This window comes from Oryctolagus cuniculus, chromosome X, assembly GCF_051225735.1.
Source record: "Oryctolagus cuniculus isolate XC-2025 breed Fujian yellow rabbit chromosome X, ASM5122573v1, whole genome shotgun sequence".
Lineage (NCBI taxonomy): Eukaryota > Metazoa > Chordata > Mammalia > Lagomorpha > Leporidae > Oryctolagus > Oryctolagus cuniculus.
Window position 1 is genome coordinate 117,922,993 of NC_142888.1, and position 15,393 is coordinate 117,938,385.

General features: G+C 41.4%; 1 pseudogene; it reads left to right on the forward strand.

Annotated features, from left to right (window-relative positions):
- Nucleotides 1-11,914: 11,914 nt before the first annotated feature.
- LOC100348096 (dimethyladenosine transferase 2, mitochondrial pseudogene) lies at nt 11,915-13,367 on the forward strand (annotated as a pseudogene).
- Nucleotides 13,368-15,393: the final 2,026 nt, after the last annotated feature.

A 15,393-nucleotide genomic window follows, 5' to 3' on the forward strand; every position in this document is an offset into this window, starting at 1 on the left:
GGTGATTATGATGGTTGGACTGGTAATACTTGGTACTGAATTAATTCACTGCACTTTTTAGGAAAAAAACAATACTTGAGAGCCTAAGATTGTGTTTCTTAGTGGCCCAGTGGTGCTGCTTTTTCATAGAAATGTAAAAAGTTCCTTTTACTGAGGTTACATCTTTTTGGTGAAGAAGACCAAGTAGAATGAACTTCTGGGTTTTATTTAAGGGTACAATAAGGTAAAATAAGAGTGTCCCTGGTGGCCCAGGGGTGCTCCCTCTTCTTAGGAATTTAGAAAGTTTGTTTTTCTAGGGCTATATCTTTTTGGTGATATCTGTTTTAAAATGCAAGACCTGGAATTCAGAATGAGCTTCTAGATTTTGTTTAAAGGTACATCATAGTAGAACTAAAAGACTATGAGCTTTCTATTAAAAGGACCAACAGTGGAATCCTAGCTCCACAAATTAACTGCATGATTTTGGATACATCACTTAATGTCTGCTGACCTCAGTGTTTCATCTGTAAAATATAACTATGTCATCCAGAAGTCATTGTGAGGATCAAATGAAGTTCATATTTCAATGGTCTAACTCAATGTTTAGCACATAAATGCACTCAGTAAGTGTTCTTTATCTATAAATAGGGGTCAGCATTGTGGTGTAGCAAGTAAAGTGCCACCTGCAATGCCAGCATCCCATATCAGCGCTGGTTTGTGTCCTGCCTGCTCCACTTCTGATCACCTCCCTGTTAATGGCCTGGGAAAAGCAAATGGAAGATAGTGGGGCCCCTGCCACCCATGTGACAGACCCTGATGAAGCTCCTGGCTTTGGCCTGGCCCAGTCCTGGCCATTGTGCCCATCTAGGTAGTGAACCAGCAGATGGAAAATCTGTCTCTACTTCCGTCTCTGTAACTCTGACTTTCAAATAAATTTAAACAATCTTTACATATAAAAGAAAAGCAACTAAAACATTGAAATCCATTATATTTTAGAAAAAGCAACAAAATAGGTCAATTTAGAAATCACCAAATAGAATATCTATGCTTGATCTGGTAACTACTGTTATATAATTTAAACTTGTATAAATAACAAAAGATTGTAAGTGTGTTGAGCTCTGAATACTAGGGCAGCCATGGAGTTCCTGACATTGTCTGAGGGATGCGCTTTGCTACCAGAGTATTGGAAGATCTACCTCTTCTGGCCTGAAAGAACATGGGGAGGGAATTGAGGGTGCAAAGGATTTGGAAGTGACAGTCCTTTAGTCAAAAAATTTCAAGTGGTTTTGAATAAAAGAGTGAAATGGAGTGCAGTGGAAGTGATTAAGGAGATAGAGCAGGTAGAGTTGGGGTGGAGGAGATTACAGAAGGAATGGGGGAATGTTAAAGAGCCACAATTTCCCTCAGAATGTCCCCAAAACTGCTTAATATATTAATAGGTTAATAAAATCTTGCCTTTATGTTCATATTAGGGCATTGTTTCTGCTTCAAAAGCATGGCCTTTGGAGTAGATTTGTAACTGGTCAATTCATTAAAATAAAACAAAGTAACTTCCCTGTTAGAATAAAACGTTGCTATTGCTCTCAAGAAATACTGAAGCATTGTGCTAGGCCCTGAGAATGGACACAGAGAAGCATAAAAACAATCCTTATTCTCAAAGATCACATCCTGCATTGATAGAGAGATCATGTAGGCAAGAAAACACTTCTAACTGTGGGAAAAGCACCCAAGGGCTGTGCAAATTTCAGAGGACAGAGGCACTCCTTGCCAAAATGGTCACAGCTTCTGGGAGAGGTGGTATTTGAACAGGGTTCAGAAAAATGGGTAGGGAGGGAGCAGATACAGGATGCAACAGGGTCAGGTTATCTAGCAAAATTTGAGGCGGAAACAGTGAAGTGGGTCAGGAAGGCAGAGGCCGAAGTATAGAGGGCCTCAGATATCTGATCCGGTACTAGATTCTGTCCAGGAGCAGGAAGTGATTCCACCCAATTGTGCTTTTTAGGAAGATTGATTTGGCAGAATGCCTGCCTGCCTCTAAGTGAGGTTCTGGAGCAGGGGCAGCACAAGGCTATCCCTGTAGGATACTCTTTACCAGGGACATTGCTGTTTGGTTAATCCAGGCTAGGAAAATGTTTAGGTTGGCAGAGCTTTCCCTGGGAAGCCTGTGTTCACACCACAAGATGTACAAGTTTGGAAACACCTCCAGTGTGATCTGTGGTGCTTCATGTAGGTGAGAAAGCCTTCACTTCCAGCTGCAGTATCTCTTGAAGGGACAGTCTTGAAGAAGAAAACAAAGGGGCCATGAATTTTTTTTTTTTTAAGAATTTCCTACTTCCTCTGCTGGAGAGCCCTTCTTCAATGGAATCATTGGGGACACTCTGCCTATAGAATTCACTGAGAAAATACAGCAATTGTAACAGGTGGGTGAGGAGAGTCATAAGAGTGTGTATCAGTATGAAGGCAAGGGACTTCATTTGTCTTCTGTACTTCTGCAATCCCCAGTGCCTACTACAATGTCTGGTCCATATGGGCTCATAGTATTCGCTAAAGGAGTGGATGCACAAGCCCCCTTCCATACCCAGGTAAAACTATTCCCTTTTCCCTTTTCTCTGCTGATCTACCGCCCAGTGAAGGCACCTGAAGCCCACACTCTACTTTCTATATGATTGTCCTCTACATATCTTTATCCTCATTCTTAACTATTCAGTTCACCTTTTGACATAGTACATTTGATCCCATAACTACCACCCATGAGAATTTCCTGAAGAGCTTGTGAAACTGACAGCTTTGGAAACTGTCCCCCAGCTGATTTAAAATCTTAGTAGTAGTGTCTCAAAGGCTACCTGCTTTCAGGAAGAAGTCTTGGGATTTGGAATTCATGGAGAAGTCTGACCCTGATTGTGAGTTTTGTGATTGATTCAAGAGACTAAGTTCCAATTGATAATTGTTGTTGAACTTTCTCTGCAGGCCTAAAATGAATCTCCTCATTTGCAGATATTATCTTTATCATCACTTTGCATGTGTCATGTATTTTTTATAAGAGTGCAGAGAAGACTGAGGTAAAAACTAGAAAAGTGAAATGTCCTCATTTCTTCTTTTAATAGTAACCTGAGAGAAGTCTCTTGTTTCTTAACCTCTAGCTGAATATTTTATGCATTTATTTCCTGATCAAAATAACTTGCAATCTGAGGGTGGACATTTGGCCTAACAATTAAGATGCCTACATCCCATGACAGAGTGCCTGGGTTCAAGTCCCAGATCCACTCCCAATTCCAATTTCTGGCTAGTTTACACCTTTGTGAGGCAGCAGATGATGGTTCAAGTAGTTGAGTACCTGCCACTCATATGGGAGACCCAGAATGAATTTCTGGCGTTGGCCTGCCCCAGCCCTGGGTATTGCAGGCTTTTGGGAAGTGAAGCCACACATGAGAGGTCTCTGACTCTCTAATACATAAAACATAAATTAAAAGAACATAAATAGCTTTTAAAATATTACTTAAGAACTGAGAATTAGGAAACATTTCATTTAGGTTGCTTTGCCTTTTATGAAATGATGATAGAGCAGTGGTCAGAGAGGAATGTTTGAGGATCAACCTGGGCTTTTGTGAAGGTATACAGACCTCTGTTTGATCTTCTTATAACATCTGCATGGTGGTTTCCTTCCCAAACACAGCCAAAGTGACCTTAAAGATCATCCAGGGCACGGTCAACTATTCATTTTAAAAATGGGGCAGGTGACCTCACTAGGGAGGGCTGTAGTGACTTATTGTGAAGTTCCAGTCTGTTGCTTCCTTCACTATACCTCCCTTAGTTATATTGCATATGACCTTTTAATTAATATGTTGACGGTTGGGTGGGGTTGGGGAATTTATACTATGAAAGCACTCTAGCATGGCAAACCTACTTTTTATTATGTTGTGTTGATTTGGGGTAAGCTGTTGGGAATTGTGCACTCAGGAAACAAAAGTCACCATTGGCATTCTAGTCACCAACCAAACTGAACCAATTGAAGCTTCCTGAATTTTCAATCTTTTCTGCCCCCAGGTCCTTCTACCTGGTAGCTCCTTTAATCTGGAATGCTCTGCCTTTGCCTGCCTAGCTCCTACTGAGCCTTCAAAGAATACTGCTTTTTTTGTTGTTATTTTCTTTGCCCTTCTAAGTTAGAATTAAATGTTCCCTCCCCCACAAAGTCCCCACGTTTTTCATTTTTAAGGTTTATTTTATTTGTTTGAAATGCAGAAAGAGAAAGAGAGAGAGAGAGATCACACTTCCATCTAGCTAGTTCATTCCCCAAATGGCTGCAATAGCCAAAGCTGGACCAAGCCAGAACCAGGCACATGGAACTCTATCTGGGTTTTCCACGTCAGTGGCAGGAGCCCAAGCCCTTGAGCCATATTTTGCTGCTTTCCCAGGCACGTTATCAGGGAGCTGGGTTAGAAGCAGTGTGGCTGGGACTCAAACTGGCACTCTGATATGGGATGCCCACATCACAAGTGGCAGCTTAAAGCCCTATGCCACAGTGACAGCTGCTAAAATCCCCACCTTGGAATCATCCCTGTAATTGTCAGTTAGGTTTTTTTGCCCTACTAGGCTATAAGTCATCATTTCTCATCCCAAGGGTTTCACTTCCCTAGAATGTTGTATAACAATCTCCATAATTCCATGTGTATGTTGAAAAAGCATATTCAAAATGACACTGTACTTTTATATTTTTAATGAAAAATTGTTTTTGTCACAAAATCGTATCAGTAGAAGAAAAGCTCAAAGCTAAGTTTTGGGGGCCGGCACCATGGCTCACTTGGTTAATCCTCCACCTGCGGTGCTGGCATTCCATATGGGCGCCAGGTTCTAGTTCCGGTTGCTCCTCTTCCAGTCCAGCTCTCTGCTGTGGCCCAGGAGAGCAGTGGAGGATGGCCCAAGTGTTTGGGCTCCTGCACCCTCATGGGAGACCAGGAGGAAGCACCTGGCTCCTGGCTTTGGATCTCTCTCTCTCTCTCTCTCTCTCTCTCTCTCTCACTGTCTATGACTCTACCTGTCAAATAAAAAAAAATTAAGTTTTGGAGGAACAGTTTTATTCTATGGGACATAAACACAGTTCCCCAAAGAAGCATAGCAAGTAAGATATCATCATTCTTTCTCATTTGTAGATAAGACTGCAGTGTCCCAGTCATCAGAGGCAAGCACATGGGCTTTTGATTTAAACCTTGACTTTCCCAACAATTGACCTTGAGCAACTCAGTTCCTTTTCTGGGCCTTTTTTTGCTTGCTATACAAAATAAAGTCCTCACAAGCTCTGACACCTTCTGATCTCTGATGTAATTCAGTAGGCAGTGGTAGCAATGACCTTCTTTCTAAGATACTCCCCTTTTAAATAGTCTAGTCTCTCACTGGTTGAACTCTGTGAACAGCTTGAAATATGAACTGTGAAGTAGAAAAAGTCCCAAGCCATCAGACTCAATCTCTCAGTTCCATCGTCCTCAGAAAATTAAAAAAAAAAAAAATTGAAAACAAAAACAAAACCAACTTGCAATGCTTAAGAGGAACATTATAGCCAAGTGCCTTCTCATTTGGGCACTTTTCTGTTTCAAAAATATTAAGTTGATGGGGCAAGCTTTTGGCCTACTGGTTAATATGCCCCCATCACATATCATAGTAACTAGGTTTGATTCCCAGCTCCTGTTTCTGACTCCAGCTTCCCACCAATGCAGATAGACCATGGAAAGTAGCAGGTGATGGCTCAAGCAGTTGGAACTTCCTGGCTTCCATCATTAGTCTGGTCCAGTTAGGACTATTGCAGGCATTTGGGAAATGAGCCAGTAGATGGGATCAATCTCTCTCTGACTCTCAAATAAAAATTTAAAAATAAATTTTAAAATGCTAGGTTACATAGAAAAATGTTACATAAAAGGATGAGATTGTGGACTCATTGGAGCGAGACTTGGAAGGCCACCAATTCCATATGCTCCTGACTCTGATGAGAATTGGAATGGAACCCATCCTAAGTCCATGAGTTGCTCTCTTCTTATTAAAGATCTTTTAGGAGATCCCAAAGCCTTCTTTGGGAGCTGCCAGGTAGGTCTGAAAACAACTCCAGATTCTTCAGAATGCAGCCTGATGTGCTGTTCTGTTGTAGGCTAACTGCAGACAAGCTGGCTGTCCATCTCAGTAGATTAATGTTCCTGCATTTTACAAAGCATTCTTTCTCCAATCCCTGGCTTCAGACATTTAAGAACTACAATCTGATTTGTTTAAATTTGTCCATTTTTCTTGCCTTTTTTCTTCCTTCCTTTTTTCTTTTTTCTTAAAGTTTTTTTTTCAGCCTCTTGGTTGGATATAATACTTTTTGTTTCCATGTCTCCTAAGACACTGTCCCAAGCCCTCACATATGGCATGCATTATAGAGCATGTCTTACATTTACCATCCTAGCCCTAACAGAGATCCCAGCTGCAATTTTCTCATTCTTCTTGAAATCTCAGGCTTTCTTGACACCAGAACCTAATTTTGTGTTTAAGTGTGAATATCTTTAAATTGGAAGCTTATGGGAAAGTTGGAGGAAATGTTAGATCATTAAGAAAATCATGTGCAAACCACGTGGGAGCCTCTTAAATACAACTTTGGTGGTCATGACCCTGGCCAGAAAGGGAAGCCTGTGATGTCACCTCTTCCCTGAGTCCCAGTTTCACGGATAGTATCTCTGAATGGAATTGTCTGAGGGAGATTGTTCCTTGTGAAAAGTTCACATGATGGAGTTTGAAGAGCTTGTTTTACTCAGAGCCCAGCAGGACAGAGTGGTTTGGAATGCAGCATTCAGTGTGTTCTGTTTGGCTGAAAGCTGTCACAGGGAACAAGTACTTAGCAAACAGCATGAACAAGGATTTGAACTAGAAAACGAGAAGGGCCTTGACAACATTGTAATAGTGGCTTGTGTTCTCAAAAACTGCTCAATGGTACACAAGGAGGTGATAAAGAAGACTAAGAAAATACATAAATAGATTTGGATCTCATTCAAAACAACCCTATGTAAGAGTGTCCTAATATGGGTAAAGTTCTAACAGAGGTTGTTGGGTCACAGTGACCATCTCCACTTTACTATATCAGATTGGATTTTGCCTCTTTTAAGGCAATAGCCCACAGACTAAGTCTGTGCCTACAGGATGTCCACACAACTTGTTGAAAATAGATCGATCAATCAACTGCCTAGTCTGTTTTCACAATGCCAAATGTCTGGGTTGAATGTTTTTCTTTTTATATTTAACTGAGTTAACTCTTGATGCTGCTTTTGGCTTTTCATGTTTTAAGTGGAATTATGTGCAATTTTAACAGGGCTGTTCTTTTAGTATTTACATTCCATTTGCTGAAAAATCAGTGTTCCCTATTAAAGTTTAGTTTTAATACCCCAATTCAGGTGATATCTGTGCCTCATATATGAAACACAAACTTCATGGATGATAATATTTAACTACTACAGGTGTGTGCAGTAGTCCGAGACTATTAGGATGCTGTCTCAGGGATCAAAACACAAGAACCCTCCTGATTAAGGTGAGATGAATATCAAAGAGCATTTATTATAATGAAGATCTAGTTCTTAATTAGTTTTACTCTGTAGCAGGTAAAACTCTTGTGAGGATCTAGTAGTTACTATCTAAAGGGCCAAGAGAGCACCGATGACGTGTTAATCGACTCAGTGAATTATAGGGTTGTATATGCACTTACATTAGGTACGTTGACTTCAGTTTAAAAAGTATTCAAAGTCAATTAGGTAACCTCTTCCAAATTCAAATCCATTCAACAAACACAGAATGCAAGGAACTGTATTACTTCATACAAAACATTTGGATTTTATTTTACTTTTTGGTTTGTTGTAGCATCATGTCATCCTAAGTTTAATTGGTAAATGTTGAGGTTTCATTGTTCAGAAACTTCAATCTTACTGACTTTTAATTCTTATTGAAAATTTTGTAGTTCTTTACTCTGCTTAGAAGGCTTTTATTTTTTTTTGAGCACTTTTATTCCTAATTTGGATTCAGATTCAGATTCAGATATTCTAGATATGAAGATGTAGTCTTGCATTAGGGCTCTGTGCTGTGGCCTTTAGTTTTGGGGTTTGGGGGCTGCTGGACTTAACTGGAGATGATGGATATGCTAATTACTAGAATTTAGGTTGTTTTAAGGGTGGAGTCTTTGGAGGGGGGTGTTCTAGTTTAAGTTCCTTTGTGGATCATTCTTATACTTTCATGATCACTACAGCAGTGCAGTCCAATAGAAATATAATGAAAACCAGGTATATAATTCTAAATTTTCCAATAGCCACATTTTTAAAAAAATCAGGTGAATTAATTTTAATAATACATTTTATTTAAGTCAGTATAACTGAAATAATCATTTCAACATGTATTCAGTATAAAAATTATTGAGATATTTAATATTATTTTTATCTCATCCTGTCTTTGTAATCTTGTGTATTTTTTTAAAGATTTATTTATTTGTTCGAAAGACAGAAATACAGAGACATAAAGACAGAAAGAGAAGGGCTGGCACGGTGGTGTAGTGGGTGAAGCCACCTACTGCAGTGCCGGCATCCCATTTGGGTGCCGGTTCGAATCCCAGCTGCTCTACTTCTGATCTAGCTCTCTCCTATGGCCTGGGAATGCAGTAGAAGATGGCCCAAGTCCTTTGACCTCTGCACCCAAGTGGGAGACCTGGAGGAAGCTCCTGGCTCCTGGCTTTGGATCAGCACAGCTGTGGCCATTGCGGACAATTGGGGAGTGAACCAGCAGATGGAAGACCTTTCTGTCTCTCTCTTTGCCTCTCCTCTCTCTGTGTAACTCTGATTTTCAAATAAATAAATGAATCTTTAAAAAGAGAGAGAGAGAGATCTTCTAACCATTGATTCACTCCCTAAATGGCCGTAATGTCTGTGGATGGGCCAGGCTAAAGCCAGGAGCTTCTTCCAGGTCTCCTATGTGGATGCAGGGACCTAAGTACTTGGGCCATCTTCTGCAGCTTTCCTGTGGGGAGCAACTCAGACTAGACTGTTACTGGAATTAAGACTTATTCTATGCATCTGCTCTCCCACAATATGGCGCTGGGAGAGGAGGAAACAGCTTCTACACAGCTGCCTCCAGTTCAACCAATAAACAGCAGGACCTGCTCCTGATTGGAGGAGAGCAGCGTACTCGGCGTGTGGGTAGCAGAGTTGGGATTGGTGGAAGAGGACTATAAAGGAGGAGAGAGACAACATGCACCAGGAACATCTATCCGAATAACACCTGAGCAGCCCCCGAGAGAGCCGGCCGGCGGTGTGCCGCTCCCCCGCGGAAGTGGGGAAAGTGGCAGGGGGAACCGCCCTTCCACGGAGGTGGAAGGGTCGGTAGCCAACCGGGGAAGAACCAGCAGCAAACCCGGGAAGGGCCGAGCAGACAAAAGAACAGCGCAGGGTCCTGTGTCGTTCCTCCGCGAAGAGGGGGAGCGACATAATGGTGCCGTGACTCGGATATGAAGCCTAGGCAGGGTTTAGTGTCATTCCTCCACGAAGAGGGGGAGCGACATAATGGTGCCGTGATTCGGATATGAAGGCTAGGCAGGGTTTAGTGTCGTTCCTCCACGAAGAGGGGGAGCGACATAATGGTGCCGTGACTCGGATATGAAGCCTAGGCAGGGTTTAGTGTCGTTCCTCCACGAAGAGGGGGAGCGACATAATGGTGCCGTGATTCGGATATGAAGGCTAGGCAGGGTTTAGTGTCGTTCCTCCATGAAGAGGGGGAGCGACATAATGGTGCCGTGACTCGGATATGAAGCCTAGGCAGGGTTTAGTGTCGTTCCTCCACGAAGAGGGGGAGCGACATAATGGTGCCGTGACTCGGATATGAAGCCTAGGCAGGGTTTAGTGTCGTTCCTCCACGAAGAGGGGGAGCGACACTTTCCCAGGCAGATTAGCAGGGAGCTGGATAGGGAGTGGAGCAGCCGAGACCTGAACCTGCACCCATATGGGATGCTGGCACTACAGGCCAAGATTTAACCTTCTATGCCACAGCACTGGCCCCAGTATGTTTTCTCTTTACAGTATATCTCAACCCAGTCTGGTACAATTCATGTGTCCAATAAACACATGTGGTTAGTGCCATATTGGGACAACATTCTCCTAGATACACACAACCTCCAGTTGGGATGGAGGACTGAGATAACTCAATTACAGTGAGTTATTACAGTGAGTTATCTCAAATACACTTTGCTTCAAGAACAGTGATTATGTTTCTTTTTTCTTTTTTTTTTCTTTTCTTTTTTTTTTTTTTGACAGGCAGAGTGGACAGTGAGAGAGAGAGACAGAGAGAAAGGTCTTCCTTTACTGTTGGTTCACCCTCCAATGGCCGCTGCAGCCGGCATGCTGCGGCCGGCACACCGCGCTGATCCGAAGCCAGGAGCCAGGTGCTTCTTCTGGTCTCCCATGGGGTGCAGGGCCCAAGCACTTGGGCCGTCCTCTACTGCACTCCCAAGCCACAGCAGAGAGCTGGACAGGAAGAGGAGTGACTGGGACAGAATCCGGTACCCCAACCAGGACTAGAACCCAGTGTGCCGGCGCCACAGGGGGAGGATTAGCCTAGTGAGCTGCGGCGCCGGCCATGATTATGTTTCTTATGCTGAGGACTAACTTCCATTTTTGAAAAAATTTATTATGTTTATTTGAGAGAGAAAGAGAGAGAGAGAGATAAAGAGAGATATCTTCCATCTTCTGGTTCCCTCCCCAAATGGCCTCAATAGCCAGGGCTGGGCTAGACTAAAGCTAGGAGCCAGGAGCTTCTTCTGTTTCTTCCATGTGGGTGCAGGTGCCCAAGGACTTGGGCCATCCTCCACTGCCTTCTCAGGTGCATCATCAGGAAGCTGGATAAGCAGTGGAGCAGCCAGGAGTTGAATGCCACCCATAGGGCATTCTACCCTGCAGGCAGTAGCTTTACCCAGTATAGCACAATGCCAGCCCCTTCCATTTTTAAAAAAATATGTCAGCTCTTACTCCATGGATTCAATAAGGAGGAGGACTTCCTACAGCTTGAAGTATATAGTTTCCACCCACAGAAGAAAGGAAATACTGTCTCCCTTAAATAGATGTATGTATTTCATTCCCTTTAACAGTAATAGGTTTATTGGGCAACTATTATATAATGTGATAGATGATATGCAGAACATATAAAAATGACCAAGACATGATTCCTGCCTTCAAGGATCCTATACTCTTTTGAAAGAGTCAATACAAACACATACGTTTATACATGCACACAATAACTCTAAGATAAACTGTATGCAGTGGAGACATTTGGTACAGCAGTTAAGCTGCCACTTTAGTGGATGCCCACATCCCATATCAAAGTGCCTGAGTTCAAGTCCTAGCTCTGCTTCCTGATTTCTGCTTTCTACTAATGCACACGGTGGAAGGCAACAAATAATGAGTCAAGTACTTGCATCCCTGTTATCCATGTGAGAGACCTATATTGCATTCCCTTCTTCTGGCTTTGGCATGGCCCAGCCCTGGCTATTATGGGCTCATGGAAAGTAGACTAGGGGATGGAACATCTCACTCTGTCTTTTTATATCTCTCTGCCTTTCAAATAAAGAAAATAAGTTTAACAACAAATAAAAAGAAATGCAAATGAGTGCCATGCTGGAGGCACACCATATATAATTGGGGTACAGAATAATTCTAACTGATGGGATTCAGGATCTGGCAATGGAAGATCTAACTGAACTGGGCCTTCAAAGATCAGTGTTTTCAAATCAGTTAGTCAAAGGTTTATCCCCAACATATCATATAGGATCAAAATTGAAATAGCTCTTAGGCCAGGCCTGGTCTGCAGTGCGGAGATGTTGCATGTGGGATGCCCTTCATGGGGTTCACCGAAATAGCGACCCTGGGTCATGTGAGGGGGCACCTTGGAGGTGACGATGTGGGTCCCAGCGGCGGGACTTCCTTTGCGGTTGGCACTCTTAAACCTGGCGGGCGCGGGTCGCTTTTGCATTTTGAGGACCCGAGCAAAGACGCGTGGAGACCCGCCTCGCCGTGGCTTGTCTGATTCATCCCCGCAGCTGTTGCCCTATCCTGACTTCGGGGAATCGCCTCCGTGGGTATGCAAGCACCACTTGGACCCTAAGTGTTATGTAAGCAGTCGGGGATTGGCTGAGACCTTGGTGCAGATCCTGTGGGGGAGTCAAAAAAGACCCTCGCTCTCTCTTCTTAGAGTGCAATCCAGGTCCTGGAGTGCTGACTCAGGCATTACTTGAAACTGGTGCCAAAGTGGTCGCTCTTGAAAGTGACAGAAATTTCATTCCGCATTTGGAGTCCTTAGGAAATAATCTGGATGGAAAACTGGAAGTGGTCTACTGTGACTTCTTTAAATTGGACCCTAGAAAGTGTGGACTAGTAAAACCAACCATTATGATTTCACATGTGCTTTTTCAGAATTTGGGAATAAAGGCACTTCCTTGGTCAGCAGGTATTCCCTTAAAAATAATTGGAATCTTCCCAATTAAAAATGAGAGAAAGGCACTATGGAAACTTTTATATGACCTATATTCCTGCACTTCTATATATAGGCATGGACGAGTAGAACTAAATATGTTCATTAGTGAAAAAGAATACCAGAAACTAATGGCAAATCCAAGAAATCCGAACTTGTATCAAGTATTAAGTGTGCTCTGGCAAGTAGCTTGTGAGATTAAGGTGCTGCATGTGGAGCCTTGGTCATCATTTGATGTATATACCCAAAATGGGCAGCTGAAAAAGCCAAAGCATAAGGATTCATTAGAACGAATGCAACAAAACTTGTATTTTATTCGAATGACTCCTCGTCAAAATTTATTCACAGAAAACTTAACTCCTATTAACTATGATGTATTTTTTCATATGGTAAAGCACTGTTTTTGGAAGCGCAATGCAAGCCTAATAGAACATTTAAGGTCATTGAGTCCAGTTGATGCAATGGATATATTGATGCAAACAAGAAAAAATGAAAAAGTGAAAATAACTGACATGTATCCTCAAGACTTTAAACGCCTTTTTGAAACTAAAGAGTGTTCCAAAGATTATACCCATAAATGGCTATATGATGACAGCATAGAGAACACATATGCAGAAAACTAGACTGTCAAGACATCAGCTGGAGCAGTTTTTAACATAGATGAACTGAGTTTGGAAACCTTACCTCCTTTCAACAGAAAACTGTTCTTGTACTGCACAGATTAGGCAGATCATTCTGATAATTCCACTGGTCTGTTGGCTAAAACAGTGACTGCTATTTTATTCACAATGGAATAAAATGAAAACTTCAGTTAATTGTGGGTTTTGATCAGATTGAATTTGTTTTGCTTTAAATTTTTCTCTACTGTAAATATACTGGTAGTTGTGGGTATTATCAGCTGAAACTTATTTTTTAAAACTCCTTTTGTCCCAACATCTTATATTGTATTAATTTAAATATTCCACTTTGAGAGTTGCTGCATTTTGCATCCTTCTGTGAGAAGGAGAGGGCAGGAGTTTGTATATTATTATCTTAGGAAACAAATTGATTTAAGAGGTTTATTTTACCTTCCAATTTGTTGGAATGTAATATCAAGTACTGTACAATGAAAGTATTTAAATTTTAAATTTTTTGAGAAATTAAAATATTTTAAGTAAAAAAAAAAGAAATAGCTCTTAAAATGTTTTAAATTCACTGATCACCCGAGAATATTTTGCATATATTTTTCAACACTGAGTTACCCTGGAATGAAACTATGTAATTTCATTTACAAAACATCAACTTTATACCAAGGACTAAAGAGGACATTTATTAGATGAAGTAGTGTATACATAGTTCTGCAGGGCCGGTCTTTACTTGAGGTTGGCAAGAATAATTTCTTCACATTAGTCCGTATTCTATAAATGTGTTCTAACCTGAAACCTCTAAAATCAGTGCACAATTTCAAATCAAGTAGTTTTTTCTTCTTTTGTTTTCCTGGTAAAACACTCTTTTTCTTTTTTTTTTCATTTTTTTTAACTTTTATTTAATGAATATAAATTTCCAAAGTACAGCTTATGGATTACAATGGCTTCCCCCCCATAACGTCCCTCCCACCCGCAACCCTACCCTTTCCCACTCCCTCTCCCCTTCCATTCACATCAAGATTCATTTTCAATTCTCTTTATATACAGAAGATCAGTTTAGCATACATTAAGTAAAGATTTCAACAGTTTGCTCCCACACAGAAACATAAAATGAAAAATACTGTTTGAGTACTAGTTATAGCATTAAATCTCAATGTACAGCACACTAAGGACAGAGATCCTACATGAGGAGTAAGTGCACAGTGACTCCTGTTGTTGACTTAACAAATTAACACTCTTGTTTATGGCATCAGTAATCACCCTAGGCTCTTGTCATGAGCTGCCAAGGCTATGGAAGCCCCCTGAGTTCACCAACTCTGATCATATTTAGACAAGGCCATGGTCAAAGTGGAAGTTCTCTCCTCCCTTCAGAGAAAGGTACCTCCTTCTTTGATGGCCCGTTCTTTCCACTGGGATCTCACTCACGGAGATCTTTCATTTAGGTTTTTTTTTTTCCCCAGAGTGTCTTGGCTTTCCATGCCTGAAATACTCCCTTGGGCTTTTCAGCCAGATCCGCGTGCCTTAAGGGCTGCTTCTGAGGCCAGAGTGCTGTTTAGGACATCTGCCATTCTATGGGTCTGCTGTGTATCTCACTTCCCATGTTGAATCGTTCTCTCCCTTTTTTTATTCTATCAGCTAGTATTTGCAGACACTATTCTTGTTTATGTGATCCCTTTGGTTCTTAGTCCTATCATTATGATCAATTGTGAAAAGAAATTGATCACTGGGACTAGTGAGATGGCATTGGTACATGCCACCTCGATGGGATTGAATTGGAATCCCCTGGTATGTTTCTAACTCTACCGTTTGAGGTAAGTCAGCTTGAGCATGTCCCAAATTGCCCATCTCTTCCCTCTCTTATTCCCACTCTTATATTTAACAGCGATTACTTTTCAGTAAAGTTTCAGCACTTAAGAATAATTGTGTACTGATTACAGTATTCAACCAAAAGTATTAAGTAGAACAAACAAAAAAAATACTAAGAGGGATAACATATTAAGTTGCTCATCAACAGTCAGGGTGAGGGCTGATCAAGTCACCGTTTCTCATAGTGTTCATTTCACTTTAACAGGTTTCCTTTTTGGTGCTCGGTTAGTTGTCACCTATCAGGGAGAACAAGTGGTATTTGTCCCTTTGGGATTGGCTTATTTCACTCAGGATAATGTTTTCCAAATTCCTAACAGGGATCACTTTTCAGTTAAAATTTAAACCCCTAAGAATAATTGTAAAACACTCTTTTTCATACTCAACAAATTTCACTGGATGGAATGCATTTTATTTT